The following is a 6,706-nucleotide window of genomic DNA, read 5'->3' on the forward strand; positions in this document are numbered from 1 at the left end:
GCTCATTTCATGCGTTGAGCCAAAAAAAAAGAACTCAATCCGAGTTTCTGGTGGGCCATAGCATAGCAAACAAAGTTTCCTACCATTGAAATACACTCTGATGTTGCTGTACATCAAAACCCATCCAATATTGGGCTTGATAGGTTTGTATTGAATCGTGGGGACCAATGGCAGGGCTGGATTTCACTGATGAGGGCCCCACCTAGGAAATTCCTCAGAAAAAACAAATTTTTGAAAAAATAAAAAAATAAAAGCAGCAGCAGCGTCCGCCGCTGCCAGCTACTGTCGCATGGACAGAAGAGGCAGGGACCCACGGTCCCAGCCATGGGCCCCACCATGATGTGTGTGTGCATCGACACCATCCATTTGATGGACTCCTGGGTGAGTGGGCCCCCTCCCAAAAATCAGCTGTACATGAGACATGGGTGGCCCACGCCACATGAACAGTGTTGATTGAGCTTCTATTGTTGAAACCCTTCTGGGTTATCGTCAGTTTTGGAATCAAATATGAAATTTATTTTTCCTGTTCACCTAGGACTGTGTGACCGTATCAACGGTTGGATGATAAATAAATGTTATGGTGGGCCCCACGTGAGACCCAATGATGTAAGTATTTTATCCACTCTATCCCCACGTGTGGGGAGTGGGGTGGTTGGGGTGGACGTCACTGCAGCTATATGGCTGCTATAGTGATGTTGCTAAGGTCTGTGGGGCCTACCTTGATACTAATGTGGTGTTTATCCACACCATCCATAGGCAGTGGACCCCTCATGATGAATGTTTATCCACGTCGTCCGCCATAACACGTGGAACCGACTGTGATGTACGTGTTTAACCCACTGCCCATCTTTGTTTGCTAAACCATTGGCTACCTTATGAGGCCCACCTTGAAACATGTAAGGCCATGTGATGAGGCCCATCTTGGGGTATTTGTGGCCGTCCATTGAGGCCCACATTGATTTGTATAAGGCCCATATTATGAGGCCCATTGTGATGTATGCAAGGCCCAAGGGTTATGGCCCATTGCAATGTACGTAAGGCCCGTTGGTGTGGCCCATTGATACGGCCCACTTGATGAATATAAGGCCCATATGATACAGCCCAATTGATGTATTTAAGGCCCAATAGGGTGCAATTAGGTCCATTGTAATGCGTGATTCCTCCGTGGTGTATATAATGATGTTTATAATGGGTAGTGCCTTGGGAACAATGATGGTTAGAGGCCCACATTGTAAGGATGATGTCGGTTAAATGTCCCTATTGTCACTCTCCCTAGGGCCCATTGATAGGCCCATACTTGCAGTGTGTAGGCCGTGTAGGCCCCTCTTCATTTTGATCAGAGCCCATCACCACATAACATGTATAACATGGATCCATGATTCATGATCATATGCATCATATGTATGCCTGATATGAGAAGTGACTGATCATATCATATGCCTTCGGGCAGATCGTTTATGGGCTCCCTGATAGGGGGAGCCGCTCCACATGAGTGCTCGGTACCTGCAGGATTGTTGCATGTCTGATAGTATGATTCATGCACTTGCATTTGTGTGATTGTGATTATTATATGCCCTAGCGACATCAGGGCCATAGCCTCCACAGACACATCGTGGGTGGCTGGATTGGATACCGAAAATATTGTTACTAAGCATCGAGGCGCCATAGATGTCCCTGGGTGAAAATTCCTAAACCCAATAGTACCAGAGGATGACTCCAATGTCGAGACTGAGTGGATATATGAGTGCATGAGGGCTGAATACCAGGAGGCCGCATCTCCCACTGTGTCATGGTCGGTTGGAAAGGGGTGTAGCCTTACTCGCCCAAGGGTGGGGGGCAATACTAGGCTGAGTTTGACCAGCTTGTGAATGGGTCCGCTATCGACGTGCCGGATAGGTATTGGTAAACTATTGGTCAGGCAGATAGTGAGATTTCTTACGCTCACTTGGACTGTGCGGCTAGGAGAGCGACAGTGCCATTTGGAATGTATTGAACCTCGGTGATTATCCAAAATGAGAACTGTACTGATATATGATGAGAATTGACATGCTTGAGTTGCATCTCGCATCACATGGCCGTGTTATAGCCGATAGCATTCATATCTTGCACCGCATAGCCTTGGTACAGGTGATTGCATTCATGTACCCCTCACCATGATTCCACATTACTCTGACCTTACATTCTGAGCACGCTTATATTGCACACATACTTACACCACCCTCTAAACTTTCTATAAGCTTATGCGCAATTGATGCGTGCAGGTGATGCCAGGACACAGCAGGAGTGTGCAGATAAGCTTCTAGAGTTTTGTTGCTTTTGTCATATTGTATTTTCCTTTCATACGCACTCTATCCAAAAGTTTTTTATCATAGTGGATTTTGTGATGGTGCTCTTGTGGTTATTGTTCGTGGGTTATGCTTTTGGTTATGCTCATTATGAATCAGACTGATGATTATAAATCCTCTTTTTAATATCCCAGGATCGGAACCTAGTAAATGGGTGCCGGGAGTCGAGAATGGAGTTCTATGGAAGTTGTCGGTGCCGGATTCGGCGATCGGGAATTTTGTGAGCCCGATGTTTGAGTTCGGGGCATGACATCTCATACCACCGTATTCGGCTCACGAGTTTAGGTTGCTCACTGGTCATTACAGGGAGGCTCGTCACCCAACGTAGGATGACAGCTTGACCACGGTGTCCCATACCACCATGCCTGGCTCATGAGTCTTAGCGGATCATGGTACTATGGTTGAACAGGCTTTACATTGGTAAATGGTACCTTAGATTCAAGCAGTAGCATCCATATATGGTAAACACACAATAGGTCAATCAGTTTATTAAACAAGTTCGACTGGGATGAGCATACGCTGAATTAATCGACATGGAGTGCATAAGCACTCCACGTGGCCTAACCATTGTCGATAATCATCGTTTGACTCGGATTCACTAAAATGCATCAAATGTGGCGAGACTAATTCGGCCACTCAAACAGGAATTGTTACCGATTGCCTGGTAATAATTCAAATGCAACATGTGGTGACATGTGATAATCATATAGGCATTTAACAAACAATCCAAGTACAATACTCATTTGAGCATTTTATCAATATATTGAACATGCTGCCAAACATTTCAATTCATCCATAAATTGCACAGTTGAAATTAAGATTACATGAAGGAAATTATACATATAAATAAGTTAATTGAGAATTCTATCTCAACATCCTTATTAAATACAATTCATTAAACAATATCTCATTCAAACATTTTATCAAACACATAGAACATGTTATTATACATATGCATTTTATACATAAAAATCGTAGTTGAAATTTAGACTGCATGAAGGAAATTATACATTTAGATAAGGTAGTTGAGAATCCTATCTCAACGCCCTTAATAAATACAATTCATCGGACAATTTCTCATTTTGACATTTTATTAAACACTTAGACTACACATTACCACATATATGAACTAAATTAGTTATAGTATATATTATGGCAAATCCTTTCACAAAGGAGTTGTCATACATACAACAATCAAATATTCTATGTTAATAGTCATGGCAAGCACAAATCATGATAGCAATTTCATTCTAACACTTCAACAAACACATGGAATGCATTATATATTCACATAGTTCACCCACATGTATTATTTATCGAATACATCGTAACTAAGATCATATTGTGGAAAACAAGTCAGACATAAATCATTAGCTGACATTAAAAGTCTTGAAAATCATAACCTAAACATTTATAGTTCGCACCTTTCGGCGGTTAGCTCGTTATGAACTCGGTTCGTACACCACGTCTTTGTCTACGGCACAACGGCTACCTAATTATTGAAATAGGTTAGCTATTTCACCGGTTTCTCTATTTGGATTCCTAAAACAGATTAAGGTTAGAATTTCTTAGCCAAATCAAAGTTGGAATCGATGGTGTAGCGATGGTGGGGTGGCGATTCGGTGTATGGAGTCGTGGGAGTGAATCCCAGCAACGATCTCCCTATATCTCTCTCTTCTCCTCACTCTTTCCTCCTCTTTTCTCTCTTCTCTCACCTAGGGTTTGAGAAAATCGTATGGAATGAGAGAGGGGTGGTTTAAGGGCCTTATATAGGCTCAAAACTGATGTCAATGGCCCCAGGGCCATGGTATACTTGGGTTATAGACAAAGGGTGTCCATTTCGGGCAAACGAAGCTCATCTGGAGGTCCATTGCTCGCATATGGCTCGGACCAAGTTCCCTGGCGATGGATCGAAGCCAGGTTACGATTTCGGTCCAATCGGATTAGTGGATCGACCGTGGAGGACCCGTATCAGTTCAACGGTCATCGTCACTCGATCGGGGCCACAAGTATACCAGTATGTGTAGGAAAATTTCCCTGATCCAAGGGTATATTTTGGTCAGAAACTGACGGTCTAAGACCTTCAATTTCACCCGCAACCGAATGGTCAAATTTACTTAAGTTTGAGTTCATTTTCTTAGGATATTCGCATTCCTCACCCTCTTTGCTTAGGGCTCAAGTTGTGCATTTTTAGATACTATTTGGGATCAATTCTTGTGATACTTGTCAAGCCTAGTATGGTGGTCATAACTTTATAGTTTCGCGGTAATTGGACTTTCAACGCGTGGTCTAGGTCCGATACGAAATTTCAACGTGCTCCCGAGAGCAACTGGGTTTTGCAATTTGTCCTAGGTTTGCAAGTAATGTTGAGTTAGTGATTTTAATAGTTTTGGGTCTTATAGTTTGTATAAGAAGTGGTTCAAGCCAAATCCATTGATTGTTTAGTTTAGTACTTAACTAAATTCCGCTCTAATTATGACAGAATAAGGTCTTAGGTAGTTCTATGCCCTTTTTTGGCACTTTTAGTTTGTATATTATTTTAATTATTTTTATAGTAGTTCATCATTAAGTCTACTCTATTTATACCAAATTTCACTAGATTTTGTGTTGTATGAAAATTCTAAAAATTTTAGAAGTAGCAGCTATCCGAAATAATAATTTTTGGACAGTTGTCACATCAACCTAGATTTAACTATATTAAAATTTTTATTATATTTTTATTTATTTTTATATGAAACTATATTATCAAGCTTCAATCTGACTTTTGAATCACATAAATCGGAGTTATATTAAGAGAGATATGACTTTTTGAAGTCAGTCAAAAAGTGTAGAAAATTGCAGCGAGGATCCACCGAATTTCGGTGCACCGGCGAGGCATCGCGGTTGGCGCGATGGCATCGCGGTCAGCTGTGTTGTCTAGTGGTGGTTTTACCACTTGATATTTGAAATGGGTGTATTTTGCAAACTGGAATAGTTATTCGACGTGCAATATATGATTTTGGGGTAGGAGAAGCTGCTCTATCCAAATAACCTATTTATTTTATGAGATTTTAAAAGTTTAATGGTCAAAAACCCATTTTATTTATATATTCACTATTTATAGTAAATTGTAGTTTAAGTATTGTTCTTCATCATTTAAACTTTAGGATTCGTGTCTAATATGAAAGTACTTGAAAAATTTTTAAAAATAAGGTAGTGAAAGGTGAGATTTTGAAGGAAATGGGTTGAAAAGGGGATTTAAGACTTTGGGATTGAGTTCTGAGAAGTCAATAAGGTGTTATGATTGACCCATTGCTTAAGGACATCTAACTCCAAGTTGGCAAAAATCCGCGACGTTACAATCTACCCCCCTTAAAAATAATTTCGTCTCTGAAATTGCCTAGGGGTAACAAGTAAAGATTTTATTATTTCATTTGCCTAAGTTTTATTAATTTTAATTTTATATGTATGGTAGGGTGTATACTATCTATGCCAGTGTGGCTCATTTTAGTCAACCCCCCTTAAAACTTTTTTACCCTGAAATTAGTTATGGCTTCTATTAAGTTCGTATTCAACAAGCACATTTGTAGATACACTGACCTCGGTTATTGTAATTCAGCTTGTACCCATCATTAGGCCTATTCTTTAACATGAACTGGTTTAATACTTGAACCCTAATTGCTTGATTTATGTATTATATCACATCGTCCATCTAGTGGGACCCACCTTGATGTAAGTGTCTTATATCCACACCGTCCACTATGTGGGATGGTGTGACCCACTTGTCTATGGACCCCACCTGACGTGTGTTGTGTCCAGCATGTGCACGTGGACCCCACTAGATGTTTGTGTTGTATCTACACATTGTCCATCCACAATGGGGCCAACCTTGATGATATGTTGTATATCTACATCGTCTAGACCTTGGATGGTGGGGATTGGATTGACTGGCGTACCTCACTCCAGCTATGTAGCTGTTGTACCACATCAGCAAGTTCTGAGGGCAACCGTGATGTATTTGTTTCATGGCCCATTGGTGTGGCCCATTGATGCGGCCCACTTGATGTATACGAGGCCCATGTCATATATTTGAGACCCATGTGATGGGGCCCACCTATTTTGTATTTGAGGCCCATGTGCGGGGCCCACCTGCTATGTATTTGAAGCCCATGTGATGAGGCCCATCATGATGTATTTGAGGCCCATGGGTTGTGGCCTATTGTGATGTATTGAAGCCCATGGGTTATAGCCCATTGTGAGGCATTCAAGGCCCAAGTGGTGCGGCCCGTTGTGATATACTTTCGGCCCATATGATAAGGCCTGATGTGCTATATAAGGCCCATGTGCAGGGCCCACCTGTTGCTTATTTATGGCCCATTGAT

Source organism: Magnolia sinica, chromosome 2, assembly GCF_029962835.1.
Source record: "Magnolia sinica isolate HGM2019 chromosome 2, MsV1, whole genome shotgun sequence".
Lineage (NCBI taxonomy): Eukaryota > Viridiplantae > Streptophyta > Magnoliopsida > Magnoliales > Magnoliaceae > Magnolia > Magnolia sinica.